This window comes from Canis lupus, chromosome 23, assembly GCF_048164855.1.
Source record: "Canis lupus baileyi chromosome 23, mCanLup2.hap1, whole genome shotgun sequence".
NCBI lineage: Eukaryota > Metazoa > Chordata > Mammalia > Carnivora > Canidae > Canis > Canis lupus.
Window position 1 is genome coordinate 13,049,260 of NC_132860.1, and position 24,573 is coordinate 13,073,832.

At 40.7% G+C, this 24,573-nt stretch overlaps 1 pseudogene; it reads left to right on the top strand.

The window, feature by feature from the left end:
- Window positions 1-8,612: 8,612 nt before the first annotated feature.
- LOC140614745 (nucleolar and spindle-associated protein 1-like) overlaps window positions 8,613-24,573 on the top strand; it is a 147,975-nt pseudogene continuing 132,014 nt past the window's right edge.

Consider the following 24,573-nt stretch of genomic DNA (forward strand, 5'->3'; position numbering starts at 1 on the left):
GGTTCATGCTAAGGGGCAAGGTAGGGAAATGGCACCGGCTAACTCCTTTGTCCCAGAGAGAGCCCTCCATGCTTGCTGGTCTCAGGGAAGCACTCTCAGAAGAGAAATATTTCCCATGTGCATCCCAAGCATTTTTCAGGTTGATGTTTTCACACTGTCTCTGGGTTCCTTGCATTCCTGGAGTAGCACAGTACACTTTGGGGTCTATTCCAGCTAAGCCTGATGACTTTTAAAACTCCAAATCTAGGGATCTGGTGTGGCAGGGACCTGCACTTGTCTTCTGGAGGACTGTCTTGCCATAATGGGACTGATACAGGTTTGACTGAGAAGGGCAGTGGCACCAGAGCACTGGAATATGGGATTTGGAGCAAAGCAGGCTAAACAGCCAGTATCCAGGTTAGCCGCCCTCAGCAGGTATCTCAAACCTATGTTGAGGGGTAGTGGGGTGGAGTGGGAAACAAGTGCCCAGCTAGTTTATCTCTGGAGAGGTGTCTCTGGGATCACCATACCTCACAGATGTGCTTTAAGAAGAGCGAACGATCTCTCCACATGTGCTTTAGGTGATCTTCAAATCATGCCCTCTTCAAGGTTGCTTGACTGCCTTCTCTCCAGGAGCAGGGCAGTACCCTCAGATCTGTACCCAGCCAAGCCCACTGACTTCTAAAACTCCAGTCTTTGAACCTCTCTAGTTATAAAAACTCATAAAATCAGCCCCTCCCATGTTCCCAGCTAATGGCTTTGTGCACATCCCTGTGTACTCCACTATCTCACTTTTCTCTGTGACCAGGGCTCCCTCCTTTCTGCAGCCCTGCAATCCATTTCTCACCCAAGCCATAGCTCTGCATTTCGTACCTTCCTTGATGTGGGCTCTTTTCTCCTTCTCGTTGTGCAGTTTGTTCTGTGAGTTCTTAGGTCAATTTCTTGGGTATTCAGAATGATTTGATAATTGTCCAGCTGTGTTTAAGGGGCGAGGCAAGCCTAGGGTCCTCCTCACTTAGTTCCCTCCTTGATAAACCTGTTTAAATAAATTTATCATGAGTAAGTTTATCAAATTTATTTTATTGAAACTGGAATATGAACACCTGTGAATTCACTTTGGACTGGAGTGCCTCGTATTTTCAAGTTTAGGATTAATTTTCACTCAGTTGAAGCAGCCTAAGAAAATGGAAAAAGCATAGCCTCAGGAAGCAGCATACTGTGTTCTCTTCTTGCCAGGAACCCAGTGTGTAACCTTGAGCAAGTCATTTGTTCTCAAAAAAAAAAAAAAAAAAAAAAGTCATTTGTTCTCGAAAGGCCTCAGTTTTACATGTGTAAAATGTAGCCTGAATTGGATTGAATGCTTCCTTTTTCTCTTCTGCAATATGCAACATGCCCTCAATTTTATTTTGTTTTGGAAAAAATGTGAAGAACCTAGAGCTTTTTTTGTTTAGCACCTTATATTAAAGTAATGAAAGTGGGTATGATGATTACATGTACAAATGCACAAAATCATTAACTCTACAAAGATATATCATTCCCAAATTACAGAAAAATTTAAAGCATACAGTTAATTCTTTAAAGGGTTGCTAAATGCTTCCCCTTCAAAATCAGCAACTGCTGGTGAGGACCCCTTGGCACAGTTATGACCAGCATGTTACTACTGCATCTTCCTGATAATCTCAGCCTACATGGGGTGAGGGGGATGAACAGGGGGTGGATATTGATTGTGTGCTGCCCCAAGACCTGAGCTCTGTTGCAATTGTTATCAAAATGACATTTGAGTGGTTCGTGGACATAGATCTGTGTTCTGTGACCACTGAATGCTTCCTAATGTTTCTTCCAATTCTGAAATCCTCTGAAGTTGCTGTAAGCCTTGTGCTAAACTTTGTGTTACACTACTTTCCTTGAGTATCAGCTTACTCTATATCTTCCAGAAGTGTAGCCAAGAGGCACAAAGATGTGTCATTGTGGTGGGAGGCATAATCAAGAAAATTACAGTTCCATCCCCCAGATAGGAGGAGGGAGAGATTCTCAGAAGACACTGTTAAAGAGGAAGGAGCACTGTGCCATTCAGACTAGGTGCCAGCAGGGCTTATTCCTGCTTCTCTGAAACAGACTCGTCTTTGTGTCTGGGCCCTTGCTCCTCTGAAAACAAGTTGAGTGTGGATGGTACCATGCCTTGCTGTGAACAAATATTCCCAACCATCTGCCTGATAAATCAACCTAGAGACAAAACATGTCTTCCGTTGGAGCCTGCAAGTTGGCCTGCAACACTTTCCCCAAAGGGAAAAGGGCCCTCTAGTCTGGACAGAGTAGACTTTCCCGGTGCCAATCATCTGACATGGATTTGGGGCCCATAGTGCCTAACCATGTGTGCCTAATCCCATTTTGGGATTCAGGAGAATAATACAGGAATCCTACCTTCCAGAAATCATTCTCTTCAAAGGATAAATGAAAGAGACACATTGAGAGGTGAAAGCTGACTAGAGTGATATGGAATGTAAAGGGTACAGTGGCTCAAAGGTGTAGGTCACCATGGTCCAGAGCATTTTAAGGCTCCCCATTTAAGGCAGTCTGGAGCAGACCTGGGGCGGGGGGTGGGGGGGTGTTAATTTGGGATAGGCAAAAAGTAGGAAGCCAGGTATTCCTGTGGGATGTTTTACTGGCCATCCATCTCCTGTAGACCCAGAAAAATTGCCCACTCCCTTTCTCATACTCAAAATGCTAGTCTTCAAACTCCAGAGAAACCTTCTGTCCTACCAGCCACCTACAAATGTCTCTTCTGGATAACAGAAGATACTTTCAAAGTTATTAGAGGAAAATGAGCTGAATAGGATGGCCCAAGATGCAGTGTCATGGACCAGGTTGGTCACTCCAGGAAGCAGACAAGTTCCACATATGACATCAAAGAATGGCTCAGCTTATGTTGTTCCACAATGATTAAAATTATTTTTTGGCTCAGAGGCAAAGACCAGATGAATCTTTTCTTACGTCCCCTGAGAGTACTGATACAAAAAATCAGTGAAAGAGGAGCTAGGGCATGTCTACTACGTTAACAAGTTACTGCCATGAGGCTTCTTACCATCATCAATGTACTTCATCATCATTGGCAGGATCTCAGGGCTTCTGAAAGATGTCTTCTAGATACCTGAAGTCAACCCTTTAAGTGCTAGGAGCATTTTCCTTGTGGCTTGGAAACTCAGTCAAATCTTCTAAAATACACTACACACTTCCCTGCACTTCTATGAAAGAATGTTCTTAAAATAGCTTTAATCTTCTTTGATGCGTATGTTTAATTAACAAAAGCATGAATTATTGTGTTCTGTGTCCTAGAGATGATGTCCTCACCTTTGGTTGAGAAATATGGGTTTGATATTCCCCAACCTAAAGGATACCAGAGACTGTTTTTTGTTTTCTTACATTTGTATTTTATAATTATCATTTCCCTTTTCATATTTAGATTGTCAAGTATCATTTCTGACATTGGTGTGGTTATATTTAATAGTAATTCAATCTACTGTTTGCTTCCTCCAAGTTGCTGTTTTCAGGAGAACAATATAAGAATTTTTATGAAAATCATTTGCAAAGCAAGAGTAAGATACCTCAAAATTAGGACTGAAGTGGCTCTGAGTGATATCTATAAATTTTAAAGAATGAATTTTGTTATATCCACTTTCATTTTTCTTCCCACCTGGCACTCAATGTCCCACAGAAGACCAGTAGGTTGAGTAGAATTTCAGTAAAACTTGCAGTGAACATAATCCTGGGAAAGATAAGTCCCTGGGAATAAGCTAGTCCTATGCCCCAGACTTCAGTTTTTGACCTTCAACACTGATCACATTTCCTGTGGTATATATATACCTGCTTACAGAACTGTTCTTTACTTCAGAAAACTGTCATGGGCTATCTATTTGTGATTATTTGACTGAGGTTTGCATTTTCTTTTTTTTAAAAGATTTTATTTATTTATTCATGAGAATACACAGAGAGGAGAGAGAGAGAGAGAGAGAGAGGCAGAGACGCAAGCAGAGGGAGAAGCAGGCTCCATGCAGGGAGCCTGACGTGGGACTCAATCCAGGGTCTCCAGGATCACACCCTGGGCTGTAGGTGGTGCTAAACCGCTGAGCCACCGGGGCTGCCCTGCATTTTCTAATAGACTGTAAATCCCAGGAAGGTGGGGGCCATGACTGATTCTGTTCACTATTACATCCCTAGCAACTAATCTAGTAGGTGCTAAATAATTTTGTGATGAATGACAGAAGGAACATATGGCAAGTCCAGAGACCAGATTTCTGGTTGTTGGTGTTGTCTTGTATGACCTTGAATAGAACATTACACTTCCTCTGAGTCTCAGATACCATATTTGGAAGAGGGTCCTCAATAAGATGGTCATAAAGGATTCATCCACTTTAGACTTCTAGTCTATTTAAATATAAGAAAAGGAGAGAAGTTGTCAAGATTAGAGGATGGTTCAGAAGGGAGCTGGAGGAGACGCAGTGTCAGGGGTGGTCAGCTAAGCATCCCCAGGACCTGGCAGGAATGATTCCTGGGAGAAATGTGATTTCTCTACAGCTGTCTAGACTTTGGAAAATTTGTGAAGAAAGTAAGTTTCTCATTGAAACCCTCCTTTTCCTTTCTGCATCCCTTTCTTGAAATCCCACACCTACCATCATCATTACCACACAACCACCTCCAACTAATCAGTGTCATCATGCCTCCCATTCTGTCTTGCCTCTAAGAAAATGTTGGAATAAACTTATGCATGGATAAGCACAGTTTTAGGAACTTCCCCTCACTGTACTTTCCTGCTATCAGGGTTTGCATTTGCCAACTAGGCTTTTTCTAGAGAATGTTTAAGTCATAAATTATCTGGTAAAGCTTTAACTTAAGGCAAGGTACTTATTGTTTTAGTGATCAAGAGAGACTTTTATAAGGCTCCTCAAATCCCACCCAGAGGCTCCTGCTTTACCAGTCCCAGCTCAGTGCTTGACTCCTAGGAGTGCCGGGAAAATCCAAGTGGGCAAACCTGTTCCTACATACAGCTTTGTCACCAAAACCATCATTTGGGTACTTTACCTCCTAGGGTTGGGACTAGCATGAGGAAAGAGAGACTTTACCTTAGGAGCAAAATTTAAGAGAGCCCCTAAATCTCAATAATATTTTAATGTAACACTTCAAAATCAAAATTAATCCAAAAATCCATGATGGACAAAGATATTGAATTTTTAATATGCCAACATCAGATATGTTGTTTTCTTCTTTTGCCTTAGGCTCCAATATGGCTTGGCCTGGCACTTCTTGACTCTTACTTCCTTCAATTCTGATGATACACAACTGTAAATGTACATAATGGAATGTGCAAAGGGGACACACTGGTGTTGGCTGCATTACTATGCACTGGGAAAGGACTGTCCGCTAAGCACCCAGGGCTCAGACCAGGGTCTTAGCTGCTCATGAATTGATAAGGAGCCCTTGAGACACTCATCTGATGCTTCCTCTCAGGATGAGTATTGGAAGGACAATCCCCAAAGGCTAAGAAAAAGGCTCTCCTTGGAGCAGAGTAGCACTGTTCTCTGTTGAAACCATTATTGTTACTTGATGGGATGAGCACTGGGTGTTATACTATATGTTGGCAAATCGAACTCCAGTAAAAAAATATACAAAAAAAAGAGAAAGAAATCATTACTGTTGTGTACACAGAAACATCAGCATTGTGTACAAGGCTTTCACATATTTTTACATTTCTCTGGGTACCCATTCCACCCTTCATAGTAAAGATAGGATTCCTGCCACGAAACAGTGAAATCCTTCATTTCCTGTTCCACCAAACACCTCTGTCATATTAAAATCCATAGACAAATTTTATTTATGCGTTTATTGTTTTCTATCAGTCTAGGAGAAAAGTGGAGAGAAGGAAAAAAGGAAGCTATTTCTCTTTGTTGAGCACTAAGAGAATATAAAAAATGGTGACAAGGAAGGATCTTTATTCTGAGAGATGTACAATGATTTTTGAGATTCCCTCCCTACTGTCGCCCAAGGGATGGTATGGATGGGGGAGAAGGCATCTCATCAATGCTGTTAGTCGGTCAGGTCTCCAAGTCTCCTCTGCAAATACAGCTGGGCACGCCAAATAAAAAAATGTTCCTTACTTTAAGTCAATGGGAGGATATTTTTGAAATAGAAATTAATCCTTTTTGAAAATAAATAATGGAAGGGGGACACTTTTGAACTGAGTACCAAAACTGCGTAACAGTTGTGGTCAGCCTAGACATTACAAACCTTATGATGTTGGGGAAATCAGGCGAGACTAACTTTAACCATCCAGCAGGTGAAATTCCTCTGCTCCTTGTGTCTCAGCATCACTGTGTTCCACCTGAAGTCCCATATCCATTCTGGGTTATCTTCGCTGGCCCCTGGTTAAAAAAAAAAAAAAAAAAAAAAAAGAACTACATTTAGCACAATCTCTCACAATCATTTTTCCATTTACTAGAAGACCACAGAATGGAGAGATGGGTAATCTGAGTTAATCACATGAATGTTGCTTAATGTTCTTAAGGGATCACACACAAAAATGTCTCATAACAAACATACTGTGTGGGGGGAGGGAGGGTATTTTCCCCATATTCTCCTGGATTCTTGTGGCTCTTCTATTAACTAAACTGACATAAGATAAAGAGGAGAAAAACATATTTAATTTCATAAGTATAGGAGCACCATAAAAATATGAGATCCAAGAACAAGTTTGGCAGTTGAGACATATATGCCAAACTACACTAGGGAATGGGATAGAGTCCTGGGGCTTCAAAGGAGAGGAGAGTAATTTACAGGATTTTAAGAAGAGCAATGAAATGTTTGTTATGCTATGCAGAGACAATGGGCCACTGAAGACTTGAACAAGTCAAGGTTAGCAGGTCTTGCTAACCTTTCCCCAGCTTCCAAACCTAGCCTGTACTCTTTGTAGTTATCTCTGGTGATTGCCCCCTTCCTAGACCAGGTTCTCTATCTAAATTATTTGGAGCAGTTAAGGGAGAGGTAAAAAGCTCTTCTTGAATCTTTTGTTTTGTTTTGTTTTGTTGTTTGTTTTTTTTCTTCTTGAATCTTTTGAACCTTAATTGTCTTCAGCTCAAAAAAACCCATGTGTCAAAATGGCACATTTTGGTGAGGCTCATTCTGAACCCCTTCTTTAGGGAGGAAGAAAATCAGATGAGTAAAACATGCAAAATAGTAAGATGATTCTTTTTATTGATGATTAATTATCTCGTGGAAATTCTGAAAATTATTAGGTTCAGCGAAAGAGTGCAGTGCTGATAACCTCTCCAGTTTAAGACTTGGTTCCTAGGGATCCCTGGGTGGCGCAGCGGTTTGGCGCCTGCCTTTGGCCCAGGGCGCGATCCTGGAGACCCGGGATCGAATCCCACGTCGGGCTCCCGGTGCATGGAGCCTGCTTCTCCCTCTGCCTGTGTCTCTGCCTCTCTCTCTCTCTCTCTCTGTATGACTATCATAAATAAATAATAATAAAAAAATGTTAAAAAAAAAAAAAAAAGACTTGGTTCCTAAAAAGACACCTTAAGGGATGCCTGGGTGGCTCAGTGGTTGAGTATCTGCCTTCGGCTCAGGGCTTCGGCTCAGGGCATGATCCCAGAGTCCCAGGATTGAGTCCCACATCGGGTTCCCTACAGAGAGCCTGCTTCTCCCTCTGCCTATGTCTCCCTCTCTCTGCGGGCCTCTCATGAATAAGTAAATAAAATCTTCAAAAAAAAAAAAAAAAAAACAAGAAGAAGAAGAAAAAAGGAAGAAAAGAAGACGACGACGACATCTTAATTAAGGGCTAGCCACAGGGAGGGAGGCTATGCTGGCCTGTCCTCAATGCCCTTGGTGTCAACCCTCTGTGAAAGGCCTTCCGGCTTGGTGCCCCCACCAGGTGTAGAGCAGAGCCTAGATCCAGAAGGTTGCACCCACCTCCTCACAGCAGGTTCAGAGCCAGGCAACTCCAGGAGTTACAGTCCCGAGGAGTGCAAGGGCCCCTCGATTGGGACTAGCTAATGGCCATAGATCCGGGGTATCAGGCCAGTGGGAGTGCGGGGAGGCTGGTCCCAAGGCGGCAGAGATTTCCAGTCCCAGTTTCGGGCCCTCTGGGAGCTGAGCCGGGCGCAGGGGTTCTTCTTGGGGCCACGCTCTTTCCGCTCCTCTGTGAACCGGGGCATCGAGGCTACCGTTTACCAGCAACATCTACTCGCTGGCGGCCTCGGGCGAGCTCGCCCACGTCTACATGAGAAAGCAGAGCCGGGTGTACCGCGAGGTACAGCCCGACGGGCTGGGGGTCCCCGGGCCTTCCTCCGGGGCGGGCTGCACGGCCGCCGCTGGGCCCGAGCCGTCGGGACCCCCTTCCATGTACCGTACTAGAGATTTGGAGGGATATCCGCTACCAGGTTGGGGGGAGACGTTCTTAAAACCATGCCCCGGCCTGCAGAACCCCGCCCGGTAGGGCCGCCCCACCTGCCCGACGCCCTGGTGGATCGTCGTTCAAACTTCCCGCCCAAGAGGGCAGTGCTCCGGCGCCTGCGCAGTAGGCCCCGGCCCCGCGGGGCGCACAGTGCTCCTGCGCCTGCGCAATGATGCAATGCTGCCTGGCCGCGCCGGAATGCGGCGTGTAGGCGACCGGCGCTCCCCTCAGCCGCAGGGGCCCTGGAGCCGTCTTCTTGGCTGGGGAGGCGGCCTGCCTCGGGAGTCAGATTCCACCCACGGCTTCTTGGGGGCAACGAGGCGTCCGGACTCCAGAATCAAATCGATGTTCAAGAGGACATTCTTGGATGTTTGTACCTGAGGTCAAGGTGTTTCCGGTGAGGAACAGAAAGCGCAGGTGAAGGGCCTGGCCGGGAGGGGCTCTGGAAAATAATCATGGAAGAATGAAGGAGTTAGTGACCAAATACGGGTGCGGAGGCCCACAGCGCAGGGCCCAGTGGCGGCCTGGTGGTCGGGAGCGTCCGCATGGCGGACACGGACTGTGTGGCCCGGGCCAGCCTCCCTCCTGAGGTGAGGCTCACCTGTAATCTCACCGCAGACCTACTTCCGGTCTTTCCCGCTGTGCAGAGAAGGTAAGCTGAGGTGAGGGACTTGCACGCAGCAGCCACCTCGCTGCTCCCTCAGGGGGACCGGGGGCGGGGGGCACTCAGGCGTGTGACTGCGAGGGCGTCCAGACCTCGGAAGGAGGGACACGTTACCAGGGCACTGGCCGAGCTCACCTGTTTTGCTTTGAATCCATTCATTCCTGTGCAGCCACGAGCCAGGCCCTGCAAGGTGCTGAAGGTGAGGTGAGGAAGGCCCGACACCGCCCGCTTTTAGGGAATTAGAACCCAGCGAGAGAGAGCAAATCTTACGTATCGGCCACAAATTGTGAGCGCTTTGGAGGAATAGGATAGCGTTGCTGTTTGGCAATTGTGGTATTGCAGGTGGAGGCTTCAATCTTTATCTGACCCAAAGTTTACCAGAATTATCTTAGGTTTCTGCGGAAGCTTACTTATGGTTTATGTCGCCGGGGAAGCCGGACTTTTTGGTTAAGCGCACACCATTCTTAGATTTTATGGTCCACTTTCCAGTTCCCTAAGAACTGAGTATTTCTGTTATTTCCATTTTACTGTATTTGACCTCTGGTGTGTTGGCACAAAGCATCATATTCTAGAGGAAATCATAAGGAAGCATGAGACTAGAGGTTGAGGAAACTTGGCCTTCTCTGAATTTTAATTTTTCCTCATGTGCGTAATGAGAAGGATAACTGAAAACAGTAAAGTGCTATTCAAATGTTCGGGTTAGGAGGGCAGCCCAGGTGGCTCAGCGGTTTAGCGCCACCTTTGGCCCAGGGCCTGACCCTGGGGTCCCCGGGGTCGAGTCCCATGTCAGGCTCCCTGCATGCAGCCTGCTTCTCCCTCTGCCTGTGTCTCTGCCTCTCTCTCTCTCTGTGTCTCTCATGAATAAATAAATAAAATATTTAAAAACACACACAAACATTGTGGGTTATTAATTATAGAACATAATTATAGAATATGACATAGAACAATAACTGGGTTATTAATCATTAGGCCAACAAATTTTTTAAAGTATTTTTAAACCAGTTATTTGAAATCATTTCTTGCAGGAAAGGAAACTAAGTTTCCCATATGTAAATGTTTTAACTGAAAGGAAATAAGTGTTTACTGTGAACAGTCTTGCGGGGGAGGGTATAAATTTCCCATCATAACAGATTATGAATTAAATTATAAATGTGTTGGAAGACTGTTATCTTGGGATAAGTAGATCCAGTACGATGGACAAGAATTTGGTACAAATAATCACTTTCATTGCTGGTACAACTATTTGAGGCAACTGTGGTTCTTTACAAAGAGGGCTCTTTATTGGAGTGGTAAAATTGAATAGGGATAAACTGTGTTATTAGTTGTAAGGAGGGCAAAGGAAAAAGAGGGGATATGTTTGCCTGGCTCTGCCTTAGACTTAAGTTGATAACCCCCAAACATAATAACTCTATAAGCTATGGTAGCATTGATCTTTATCCTAGTTGTGAAATACCCCTAAAGGTCTCCCATTATCTTAGAGGTGGTTCCTAATTATGACAAAGTCTGAAAGTTAGCATTTGTTGTTAAAATACTATGCCTTTTTTTTTGGAAGTAGGAGGAAATTATCATCTGTACGCTGTTGTTTTCTGTTTTCCTCTTATGTACTTCTGGAAGGTTGTGGAAGTCTGTTTATAGGACTGACTTATAAATAGAATCTTATTTTCCACTATTTTCATAATTTGGAGTTGTGTGTTCACAGAAAAGAAAACTTGGACTTTAAAACTGCTTATGAGAAATGACAATCACTTCAAATAACGGCTACTTTCATGCAGTCTGTGACTTCAGTTATCCTTAATAAGTCTTGAAAGGAAGACAGCCAGTTTTCAGGCAGTTGCCAGGGGCTGGGAGAAGGAGGAAACGGAGAGTTAGTGTTTAATTGGTACAGTTTCAGTTTGCAAAATGAAAAGAGTTATGGAGATGGATAGTGGTGGAGGTTGTACAACATAATGAATGTCTATAATACCACTGACTGTACACTTAAAAATGATTAAGATGGTAAATTTTATGTTATGTGTATTTTTACCATAATGAAAAATTGAAGAAAAGAAAGGGATCATCACCAGTGTTAGGTGTTAAAGATGAGTTATCACTGATCTTAGTCTTTTTGTTTAATGTGAAAAGAAGGACTTAGATACTTGAATACAAAAACAAAGAACAACAAAAAAGATCCATCTTGATCTAGACTCTCTTCTGAATCTTCATCTAAAGGATTGGCCTTAGAGCCCTTTTTCCTATCCCTGACCACCTCTCCTTCCAAGCTTAGTGCACAGTCTCAAACAGGTACATTTAATGCTAACAGCTTGTATAAGGGATCTGTACATCACTCTTTTCTGTAAAGCACAGGTATTAAGTTATTATCATCCTCCAACTGCTGAGTGCTTGCGAGGCACTCTGGAGACTGGCAAAGAAAAAAGAGATAAACAACCCCTGCCTTTAAAGACACTTAGAATATAAGAGAAAAGACAGAGGTGTTAACTATCATGTATTCAGAACTATAATAAAAATGCCGTTAACCTTGCTGCTCTAAGTGTGGTCTTTATATCAGCAGCATTGGCATCATTGGGGTGTTTGTTCCCAGCTCAGATCTACTGATTTAGAATCTATATTTTAACATAATGATATGACTCATAATTCATATGAGTCATCTAGGGATGCCAGTGCTGCACATGGATCACATTTTGAGACATGAATTTGTAGAGTACAAAAGAAGGAACAATTCTGCCTAGCTGAGTGAAAAGGGAGGGTGTTATTGCAAGCATCACAGAGGGATTCCATATACACTGGGTAAAGAAGGACAGAGAAGACTTTGCTGAGCAGATGAGGAAAGAAGACAAGGCAGGGGAGATAACATAAAGACTTGGGGCCATGAACAGTATATTTGGAGAATAGTAAGTAGTAGTATTGGAAAAATGGATCAACACAGGTTGAAAATATAGGCTAGGACCATATTGTGAAAAATCTCTTATGCTATGTGAAAGACTGTAGACAGTAAGAACTATAGGAGTTCTTTAAGTATAGGAGCAATAAGATCATACTGTCTCATTTAAGTGAAGAGGGTGGACCAAATGGGACAGAGCCAGACCACAACAAGAAGCCAGGAGGAAGTTATTACAATAATCCAGGCGTGAAGTGAATGAGGGCTGGAACTAAGGCAATAGTTGTGGGAATGTATGTTTTTTTAAACTGGTAAGTTTGTGATAATTTGTTATGCAGCAATAGGTAATAAACACAGATGTTAGGATCTAGAGGTGAGATCATGTTGTAACAAATACATAGGAATATGAGAGTACTTGTAGAACCAGAGAATAGGTTCTGGCTGGAAAAGTTTTCAAAAGCATGCATGAGGAAGTTCAAACTTCACTAAGCAGACTGTAGTAGAAATCTGGACATTAAGAGCGCTGCTGGTGAGAACTGGGAAGGAAGCAAAGAATATGTTATTGGGAACTGGGGAAGAGGAGTTCTTTCTATATAGTGACAGAAACTTAACACAATTGTCTCCTGCGGTTATGTTAATAGGAGAAATTGTAAGTGATGAACTTCAGTATATAGCTAAAGATTTCCAAGCAAAGTGTTGAAAGTGCCACCTGGTTTTTTCCTGTTTGTATTAAAATTTGAGAAGAGAGAAATTGAAAGAAGAACTCTTAAAACACTTGGGCAAAAAGGAACCCACATCTACTGATTTTGAAAAAAATCTTAGTGTCTCTAGATAGCAGAAGTTGCTAAAATTAAGAGATTCATTCTTAGGAAAACATGCTCTAGAGAAAAGGCTGAAGTCATTATAGCATTTTTGCTAAAATCTAAAAAAGATCAAAAGATCAGAGTCTTCAAACTGTTCTTTCAACAGATCATTTCACAGATCATTTCAGTCAAATCAGAGGGTCTTCAGGAGACTAAAGAACATTGTTCCTAAACTATTTCAACAGGAGCCAAGGATAGAAAATGAATTTTCTTGAAAAGATTTTTGGGTGTGTCCTTTTCCACAGGGAGCAAATCTCTGTGAAACCTTTCAAGATTCTTGGGGGGGGGGGGTGTTTTAGCAGAAACAGTACCAATTTGGACTAAAAGCTACAAAAAAAAGTACAAAATTAAATGAGGCTGTTAGACCCACAAATTCTACTGGTTAGAAGCCAACTTACAAAATCACAGAGCTGCCAATGTGTTATCTTTCATGAAAAAGGAAGGATGATTCAGAGGGCAGAGCTGAGAACCAGGAAAGATTGTTCTCAGGCCTTGAAACTTAATCAAGAGATACTTGCCCAGTGGATTTTACAATTACTATGTACTAACCAGTTACTTCTTTTTAACTTCCATTTCCCATCCCTTTTGAACTGTAATGTCTATAGCTGATACCCTATGTCTGTCCCATCATTGTATGTTGGGTGTGTAAGGAGCTGTCTCTAATTTCACATATCCACAAATGGAAAGTAATTGCCCCAGGAGTTCTACTCTATGGATTATATCCAGGAACCTCATCTACACCTGGAATTGATTTGGATAGAATTTTGGACATTGAGCTTATGGAATGAGATTCTTGGAAACATGGGAAGACAGTGAATGTATTTTGCCTGTAAGCAGGGCATGAATCACTGGGAATCAAAGGTGGAATTCTGATATAGTCCCCAAGATTCCCACTCTCAGATATACCACTGCACAGTCCCTTCCACTTGACTAGAGAAGGACCTATGAATATGATGGATGTCCTTTTCTTTAAAGATTTTATTTATTTGATAGAGAGATAGAGAGTCAGCATAAGCAGGGGGAATGGCAGAGAGAGAGAAGGAGAGGCATGCTCCCCACTAAGCAGAGAGCATGATGCGAGGCTCCATCCCAGGCCCCTGGGCCAAAGGCAGACGCTTAACTGACTGAGCCACCCAGATGGCCCAGTGGATGTCACTTCTATGATTAGGTCACCTTAGATGTCAAAGTAAAAAGATTTTTCATACGTAATTAAAGTTCCAAATCCGTTTGATTTTGTGTTGATCAAAAGTGAGATTACCATAGGTGGGTTTGACTTACTTAGGTGAAAATGCTTAAAAGAGAAACTAGGTCTTTTCTGAAGAGAGATAATCCCCTGCTGGCCTTGAAAAAGTGAGCCGCTGTGGGTTCTGTGGATTTGGAGAAATACATTCTGCTAACAACCAACATGAGCTTAGAAGAGGACAGTGAGCCTCAGATGAGACTGCAGCTCTAGCCTGTACCTTGAATGCAGCCTGGTGAGACCCCGAGCAGAGGACTCAGCTAATTATAATTTACATCTATAAATATATTTTGTTAAAAAAAATATATATATATTATAAATAACATCTCTTTCAGCCTCTGTTTTTCTCTTTCTCTGGAGAACCCTGACTGATACACCTGTTGTCAGGCATACCTGTACTCTTCTACACTTGGCCATTGGCCATGGCTTACCACAGATGGTCCCCCTTTTATTTTATTTTTTTAATTAAAAAATATATTAGTCTCTTAAATCATGTAAAAAGTAAAATTGGAGCTATAATTCATTGTTCAAATTATATTTTTATTATTGTGTATGCATTTACCTTCACTGAGATCTTTATTTCTTTTTATGGTGTTGAGTTACTGTCTAGTGTCCTCTTATTTCCCTCTGGAGGACACCCTTAAGCATTTCTTGTAGGGTAGAGCTAGTGGTAATGAGCTCCTTCAGCTTTTGTTGATCTGGGTAGGTCTTAATTTCTTTCTCACTTTTGAAAGACAGTTTTGCCAGATACTAAATTCTTTGTCAACAGTTTTTTTAAAGTGATTTTTATATATCATCCCATTGTCTTCTGGCCTCCAAAATGTCCTTTTTCTTTCTTTTTTTGATTATAGTTGACACATATACATAAGTTACAGTTATACAATATAGTGATTGGAAAAGTTTATACATTATGCTACATTCACCACAAATCCAGTCACCATCTGTCACCATTCAGCACTATTACAATATCAATAACTATATTCCTTATGTGTGCCTCTTATTCATTCCATAATTGGAAGCCTGTACTTCCTACTCCCTTTTACCCATTTTGCCCAGCCCCCAACACCCTCTCTTCTGGCAACCATCAGTTTGTTCTCTGTATTTGTAGGTCTGATTCTGCTTTTTGGGTTTTTTTTATTTTTTTTAAAGATTTTATTTATTTATTCATGACAGACAGAGACAGAGAGAGAGAGAGAGAGGTAGAGACACAGGCAGAGGGAGAAGCAGGCTCCATGCAGGGAGCCTGATGCGGGACTCAATCCTGGGACTCCAGAATCATGCCCTGAGCCAAAGGCTGAGCCACCCAGGGATCCCCTACTTTTTGTTTATTCATTCTGTTTTAGATTCCACATATGAATGAAATCATATGGTATTTGTCTTTCTCTGACACATTTTACCTCGCCTAACAGCCTCTAGATCTATTCATGTTTTTGCAGATTATATGACCTTATCCTTTCTAATGCTGTGTAATACTACATTGTGTATATATATTACATCTTCATCCATTCATCTCAGTGGACAGTTAGGTTGCTTCCATATCTGGCCTATTGTAAATAATGCTGCAGTAAACATAGGGGTGCAATGGCCTCCAAAGTTTCTGATGAGAAATATGATACTCTATTTAAAGATCCCTTGTATGTGACAAGTTGCTTCTCTCTTACTCTTTTAAAAATTCTCTCTTTGTGTTTGGTGTTCGAAAGTTTGGGATCCCAGTGGCTCAGCGGTTTGGTGCCTGCCTTTGGCCCAGGGTGTGATCCTGGAGTCCTGGGATGGAGTCCCGCATCAGGCTCCCTGCATGGAGCCTGCTTCTCACTCTCTCTGTGTCTCTCATGAATAAATAAATAAAATCGTAAAAAATAAATACATAAAAATTTTTAAAAACAAAAGTTTATATGATTATAAACTATATGAAAGTTATATGATTATAATATATCTTGATGTGGGCCTTTTTAATTCATCTTATTGAAGTTTGTTGAACTTCTTGGCTGTGTTAATATCTCAAAAAATTTAGAAAATTTTCAAGCATTATTCCTTCAGATATTCTCTCTACCCCCTTCTCTGTCTCTCTCTTCTCCTTCTAGGACACTAACAATGTGCATTTTGGTCTGTTTGATGGTTTGCCACAGGTCCTATAGGCTCCACTCACTTTTCTCCAGTCTTTTTCTTCCTGCTCCTCAGCTTCAGTAATTTCCATTTTCATATCTTCATGTCTACTTATTCTTCCTTTTGCCTGCTCAAATGTTTTCGAATCCCTCTAGTGAGTTTTTTTCAGTCATTGTATTTTTAAGCTTCTGAATTTCATTTTTTTAAAGTTTTCTTTGTTTATACATTGTTTTCTTGATTCTTTAGTTCTTTGAGCATCTTTGAGATAGTTTTTAAAAAGTCTTTGTCTAGTAGATCAACCATCAGGTCTTTTCCAGGGACAATTCCTATTGTTTTGTTTTGTTTTCCTTTGAGTGAGCAACACCTTCCTTTTTCTTTGTATGCCTCATAATTTTTTGTTGAAACTAGACATTTGAATCTAATAATGTGAAAATTTTGAAGATTAGATTCCCTACCTTCTACAGGGTTGGCTGTTTTTATGTTATTTTTGTTTATTGTTCTTGTTATTTTGATTGTGGTAGGCTGTCTCTGTGCCAACACCAGCATTAGGTGTAAATTTAAGGTCTTCTCAGGTCTTTTCTAAGCCTTTCCCTGGGGATACACGGTCTCTTATTTTCTTTCATACTTATTCTGCTTTTTAAAAAATATCCTGGCATTTATGTCCGGCTCCCATAAGGGCAAAATAAGATGAATTAGTGGGGAAAAGGCAGCTGGCCCATTAAATCCACTGGAAGTAACTTTAGCTGGAGATGCCTATGGCTTACAACAGTAATGACTGCCTGACTGTGTGTGTGCCCTCAGCGATCAGAAGCAGCTATCAGAGAACATGTTTGCAGTGTTTGGAGAACAGGGTCCTTTTAGCTTACCCTGGCTCCCACAAGCTGTGGTGCAACCTGCTCCAAGAACATCTGCACAGCTGCCTGGCATAAGGCTATAAGAAGAGGAGAAGCATAACTGCTATTGTGATAAGAGCCAAAATTGACCAAAATTAACTGCAATTTACTGACCAAGCCTTCTCTGGGATATTGGTAGCCTTCAGTAGACTCCAGAGTTTCAAAATAGACAGATTCTTCAAGTGCAGTTTTGTCTAGGTGGGTGGATGATGCCATTTGGTTCCTACTATGCCGTCTTTCCAGAATCCTTCCCCCACCTTTGATCTTAATATAGATACCAAGCTCCCAACCTCTTACTATTGCCTACAAGACACTCTATTACCTCGTCATTCTCATCGTTGGTTGTAAAAACTGAGCATATTTTTTTTTTAAGAAACTGATGATCAGGCACATCCATAAAAGTCTTATTTTTAGCCTCCTCTCTTTCCACATTATCTCTTACTCTCTGTCTCAACTTTGCTATACTCTGTTTCTTCAACATGCTTTATAGTTGTCTGTGGTAAATATTTAACAACTGGTAACTGTCAGGAAAGAAAAGGCCTGATTTGTAGTGTTTGCAAAATTCCTCTGTGTAAAAAATACTCCCACTATGTCTGGTTTCCAGCTCCCAATGAGCTATCACTGAACACAAAGTCGAGAAGAGATGCTAACAATGGCTTACATAAGCTGGTGTGAGCAGGTTCCATCATGCCATGGATGCTATGACTTTATGCCCCTGGGCTTTATGCTTGAGTGCCCCTTAATTCCCCTACCCCCACCATAGCCTTTCAATCTTCAGATCTTTAATTAAAGTTTTTTTTAAGTTTCTTTCCTTTTTTTTTTTTTAAAGATTTTATTTATTTATTTATTCATGAGAGACACAGAGAGAGAAGCAGAGAGATAGACGGAGAAGCAGGCTCCTCACAGGGAGCCCGATGCAGGACTCAATCCCCGGACCAGGATCACGCCCTGAGCCAAAGGCAGATGCTCAACCGCTGAGCCACCTAGGCGTCCCTTAAAGTTTCTTTCTTAAGGCAGCTTTTTCCCTAGTTCTGGCGAGGCTACATCTTTGTTAAATATACCTGTGCTGCATTGTATGTACCTGTTATTAGTTATATTTTATGAGATTGTTTGATATCTTCTCTATTTACCCACCAATGAGAGTAGGGACCATGTGTTTCCTGTTTGCCTCTGTATTACCACTGTATTAGTTGCAGCCTGCCATGCCATTATACATAAACTGGCTGGCTTAAACAGGAGACATTTATTTTCTTAGTTACATAGGCTAGAAATTGGAGATCAGAGTAACAGTACAGTCAGGTTCTTGTGATGTCTCTCACCTGGCTTGCTGGAAGCTGCCTTCTCATTGCATGCTCAAATGGTACAGAATGGGGAGGTAGTGCATGCAACTCTGGTATCTCTTCGTAAAAGGCTACTAATCCCATTATGAGGGCCCTACACTCATGACTTCATCTAAACCTAATTATTTCCCAAAGGCCCCATCTAAAAATACCATCACATTAGTGTCTGGGGCTTAAGCATTGGAGTCTGGATGCGGGTGAATTATTTGATCACTCTTGGAATCAGCCTAACCTAGCACCATCTCCTAGATTTCATACCTGCCTTACAGACAGCCCCAACATTCCTTATCAGCTTCCCAGGTCTGTTGTATGTGACACTGCTTTCTGGTTTCTCTAGGGTACTGTGGAGTTACCTTTGCATTCCTAGGACATATCCTTGGCCAAATCTTCAAGGCTAAGGGACAAGTAGCCTTAACTGATCCTGCTCTGATTTGGCACCACTTCTCTTTTTCAAATCCTCACTTGTGGCCCCTGGATGTTCTGTTACTTCCAGACATCTAGTCATAAGTGATTGAGGAGGCACGCTCCAGCAAAGGTGGTCTTTCTCAGTGATACTCTGAAAAAGATCTGGCAATCTCACAGGAGATGTGTGGCATCCACCTGCCACATTATAAGCTCATTTCCTTTTTTTTTTTTTTTTTTTAAATTTTTTTTTTTTATTTTTTATTTATGATAGGCACACAGTGAGAGAGAGAGAGAGAGGCAGAGACACAGGCAGAGGGAGAAGCAGGCTCCATGCACCGGGAGCCCGACGTGGGATTCGATCCCGGGTCTCCAGGATCATGCCCTGGGCCAAAGGCAGGCGCTAAACCGCTGCGCCACCCAGGGATCCCATAAGCTCATTTCCTATTCAGTTTTAAAGCTCCTAGCATTCTTCATGGGATCTGCAGTAACTTCCTATATTTGGACAGAAGGACCAAATGTTCTCATCTGCAGAGAAGAAATAATTGACTAGACCTAATCCAATGACTGATGAGCTTATTCAATCTCATTATTTCTTACTTCTCCAGCTGTTTTGTTCTTTGGACATAATCCTGTTCATTTTTAGAGTTTTAATATAATATGTCATTCCTAGGAAAACTTTAGTGTCTATATTAGGTTAGGATATAACCTACTGTGTTATTCAAAGGATACTTTTAATCAAAATGAGTTCTAATTGCCCCCTTCCTTCATGCCATAAACACTTATTGAGCACCTACTATGCTTGATTCTATGTTAAGTGTTACAAGGAGAGCAAAATGCAGTCCCTGTGCAAATGGAACTGTAAACCTAAGGAGGAGTAGACATTAATCAAATATTCACACTAATAAATATATAAATTAAAACTGAAATGGTGAACTGAAGGAAAGGTACATCCACTTATTGATATCAAATAAGAAAGAACTATAACCTAGACTCAGGGGGTAGTTATCTGGGAAAACTTCTCTGAGGAAACAACACTTAGCTGAGATCTAAAAGATTAGTAAGAGTCAACCAAGAATAAAGAAGATATGGGGGGACACCTGAGTGGCTCAGCGGTTGAGCGTCTACCTTCAGCTCAGGATGTGATTCTGAGTCTGGGATAGAGTCCCACATCAGGCTCCTTGTGGGGAACCTGTTTCTCACTCTGCCTATGTCTCTGCTTCTCTCTGTGTGTGTCTCTCATGAATAAATAAATAAAATCTTTATTTTAAAAAAAATATTTTATTTAATAAAATCTTTTAAAAAACAGATAAGGGGATTCTGGAATAAGGAAATGGCATGTGAAAAGTCCCCATGGTAGGAGGAAATGGAGATTTTGACAAAACTGAAAGGATACCAGTGTAACACTGAAGTGGGAAGGAAGGCATGGTGAGAATTGTGCTGGAACAATAGGTGCTACATCATACAAAGCTTTGTGGACTACATTAATTATTTTGTATAGGATTTGGTCATTGTTGGCTACTTTTAGTAGGCAAGAAAACACTTCTATAACCTTCCTAGAACTACAGAACAAGTGAACTCTCCAGGAAGTCTCTAGAGTACCTACCCCATTGCCTTTATGGAAAAAAAATAATCTTATCATTGTCCTGGCAAGCTTGATGAAGAGAGATGACACCCAGATGGATAGTGCTTGACACAGGGCCCTACCAAAGACAAACACAAAATATTTGTTAGCTCTATCCATCATTTACATGTAGCAGCAACTGCTACAGGAATATCCAGAGGAGTTTCGAGAACAGAGCAAAAATATCTAAGAATCCAAATAATTAGAGCCTTCTCATTAAGCTATATATATTCTAGAGAATGAATAGATAAATTTGTAGACTGGATTCAGCTGATAAGATAGCTCATAAAAAAATAAGTCAAGGGATGCTTGGGTGGCTCAGTGATTGAGCATCTGCCTTTAGCTCAGGGCATGATGCTGGGATCCTGGGATCAAGTCCCACATCAGGTTCCCCACAGGGAGCCTGCTTCTCCTTCTGAGTATGTCTCTGTGTCTCTCTGTGTGCATCTCATGAATAAATAAATAAAATCTTAAAAAAAAAAAAAACAAGTCAAGGGAATACCTGGGTGCCTTAGTGGTTGAGCATCACCCTTGGGTTCAGGTTGTATCCCAGATTGGGGTTGAGTCCTACATCAGGCTCCCCATAGGGAGCCTGCATCTCCCTCTACCTATGTCTCTGTCTCTGCCTCTCTCTGTCTCTGTCTCTGTCTCTCTCTCTCATGAATAAATAAATAAAATCTATTTTTAAAATAGTACATGAAAAGATCCTCAATTATCACCAATCATTAGGGGAATAAATATTAAAATCTATAATGAGGTACTGCCACAGTATTGTAAGAATGGCTAAAATTGAGAAGGCTGAGAATATCAAGCCTTGTCAAGGATGTGGGGAACAGGGCAAATGATTATAAATTTCTGCTGCTTGACATGAGAGCATAAAATGGCGTAGCCATTTGTAAACCAGCACAGTCAATTTAGTTAAAATAGGCATTTGCCATGTAATGTCTTGCTACTTATCCAAGAGAAAAGACTGTGACCTGTCATAGAAGCATGTGTACATGAATGTTCATAAAAGTGTCATACATAACAACTGAAACTGGAAATAATACGTGTCCACTCAATGAATTTTGGTATGTAATGAAATACTACTTAACTCTTTCACCCCAGTCCTTGGGCATTAAGAGCCAATTAATACCCATTTAATGCCCCCCCAATAGTTGTATGTGATACATGCAACAATGTATATAAATCTCCCAAGTATTATGCTGACAGAAAGAGGCTAGATGCAAGAGAGTACATATTATCTGCCTATGGAAAAATGAATCAACAGTGATAGAAATCAATCAGTGATTGGATGAGGAATAGGGCTTTGGGAGATATGGACTTCAAAGTGGCATCAGAACTGTTCTGGGATGATGGAGATATTTTCTATCTTTTGTTGTGGTGATAATGATATCAGTTTTATGGAACACTTGCACTAAAACTCATGGAAGTATAATTCATGTGTATAATTTTATATTATATAATTTTTACCTCATGAATGTTGCTTTTAAAACTAAGAAAAAATTATCATATGTAAACTAAGTATTTTTAGGAGTATACCAGGGATAATTCACAGAAATTAAATAATACTTAGAAAATGTATTGCCTTCTCTTTGTCTTTGCAAGATTAACTACACAGGCAAACAGAATATATAATTATTTGCTTTAATTACATATCCGTAGCTAGCTAGCTAGTTATTGGTATAAAAGTTTTTACCCCAGGAAAAGTACTCAAAATATTTTCTGTTATCTTTAAAACATTTGTGGGAAAGGATCACATAATAAGCCTGATAGAAAATCTCAATAAATTTCCCAAGCAAAAAATTCTAAAGATCACTGTCTATCAAACCTCAATGCAAGAAAACCTGGAACTAAATCACTGAAGGGTAATCTTAAAAGCTATTTTAAATTTGAGATTTCTCTACTAAATTACTTTGCATTAAAGAAGATATCAAAAGAAAAGTTAAAGACAATTTTTAAAATGGGAACTTCACATCTCAGAACATGATGCATGGTTAAAGATAAAGTCAGAGTAAAACTTACAGAGTTTCCTAATTTACTTATTCAGCCAACAAATAGTCATTGAAGGGTTACACTATTCTAGATTTTTTTCTATGCTCCAGGGATATAGGTTGAGAAAAATCTAACTTCCTTCATTGAGTGACATGCTAGTGGAATTACAGTGAGCAAAACCCCCCTATAGATATATAATATCTCACACGGTGATAAAACTTTTGGGTTAAATAAGGCCAAATAAGGTGGATGGAGAGTGTTCAGAGAGGGATGTCATTTTGTGTACAATACTCAGAAGACTGTCCTGAGAAGGTGATGTTGCATCAGAATTCTGAAGGAAGGGAGAGGAGTCAGGCGTGCAGGAATTGGGGGCATAGCATTGTAGGCAGAGAACACAGTTCCAAGGCCCTGAGGAAGCTGGGAATGGAATAGGCAGTGGGTTAGTTAGGCAGGTGGGGAGATGAGAGAAATGATATGGGGTCAGATCATGCAGTACCTCTTCAGCTACCCTGAAGACTTTGACTCTAAGTGAGATGGGGAATCTGTGGAAGGTTTTGAGCAGAGGATAGAAGCAATATGACTTACTTCTAGCAAGTGATTCTAGCAAGAATCACTCCGAAGTGTCTATATGAAAAGGGTAGAAACACGGAGATCAGTTGGGAGATTGTTGTTATAGTTCATGTCAAACATGATGGAGACCTGGATCAGGAAGAGTCAGAGGGGGTGGGAAGAAGTGGTTACATGCAAGTAAGACAAAGAGAATATGTGCAGTTTAATTTAATAATTCAACTCAGAAATCTAGGAAGAGACCAGCTCAATAAAGTTTTCAACAATTATGTGGGAGAAGGGAATTAAGTGATCAGCAAAGAAAGGAGTGAATTAAAGAGAAGAAAGATAGCAGCGTTGAAAAATTAATATTAAAGCTCTTACTTAAAAAGTATAATTAAAAAGAAATTTCTGATAAAGTAAGTGAGGGAAACGAAAAGGGAAAATGCAGATATACCACATCCAGAATGGAAAGAAAGATATATTTTAAAAAAGAAAGATGGGATCCCTGGGTGGCACAGCGGTTTAGCGCCTGCCTTTGGCCCAGGGCGCGATCCTGGAGACCCGGGATCGAATCCCACGTCGGGCTCCCGGTGCACGGAGCCTGCTTCTCCCTCTGCCTGTGTCTCTGCCTCTCTCTCTCTCTCTCTCTGTCTGTGACTATCATAAATAAATAAAAAATTAAAAAAATAAAATAAAATAAAATAAAAAAGAAAGATATAATGTCAAATATGAAGATTTTGAATTATAATGAAAGTACAATTTGCTAACACATCAAAAAATTCAAAATAGCAAATTTCACAGAAATATAGGTAAAACAAGAATAGATAGAATAAAATATATAGTATAACAATAGAGTAGAATAAGCATAGCAGAAATTGAAAACCTTAAGAACTCCCTGAGAAAACCTAAACCTAAAGGAACTATGTGAGAAAGTTTAACAGTTGAATTATATAAAGCCTTGAGCTCGGTTTCATGCTTTTTACATTGATGTGAAACATTAAAAATTCAAAAATTTGCTAACTCATTGAATGACATTAGCATAGCCCTAATATTAAACTTAACAATGGTAGTACAAAATCCTTAATAAATCACAAACACACTGAATTTGGAAGTATATTTTATTATATATTTTCTGACCAAGTAGAGTTTATCAAGAAGCAGTGTAGTGATTTAAGACACCAGACTCTGGAGCTAGATAGCCTACAAATAGTTTTACATCTTGATATGCATCTGATAGCCATATGGCTTTGGTTAACCTGTTTAATGTCTCTGTATCTCAGTTTCTTCACCCATAAAATGGATCTATGATACTTAAGCAATCCTTGTAAAGATTACAAGAGTTAATTCTGTGAAGCATTTACTATAGTCTAGCATGTAGTAAGTACTCAGAAATATTAATTGTTATTATTAGATTCTATGCCTGGTTATGTATTATCATAATAGTAAGTCAGAGGAGAAAAGTCCTAAGATTTTGTGGTTTTGATGAAATTTAATATTCCTTTATGATTTTTAAAAACTCTCTCAGCATACAATAAGAAGAAAGATACTTTCTTAGGATGATAAAGAAACTCCGTTTGAAATCAATAGCCTTAATCTTCAAGGA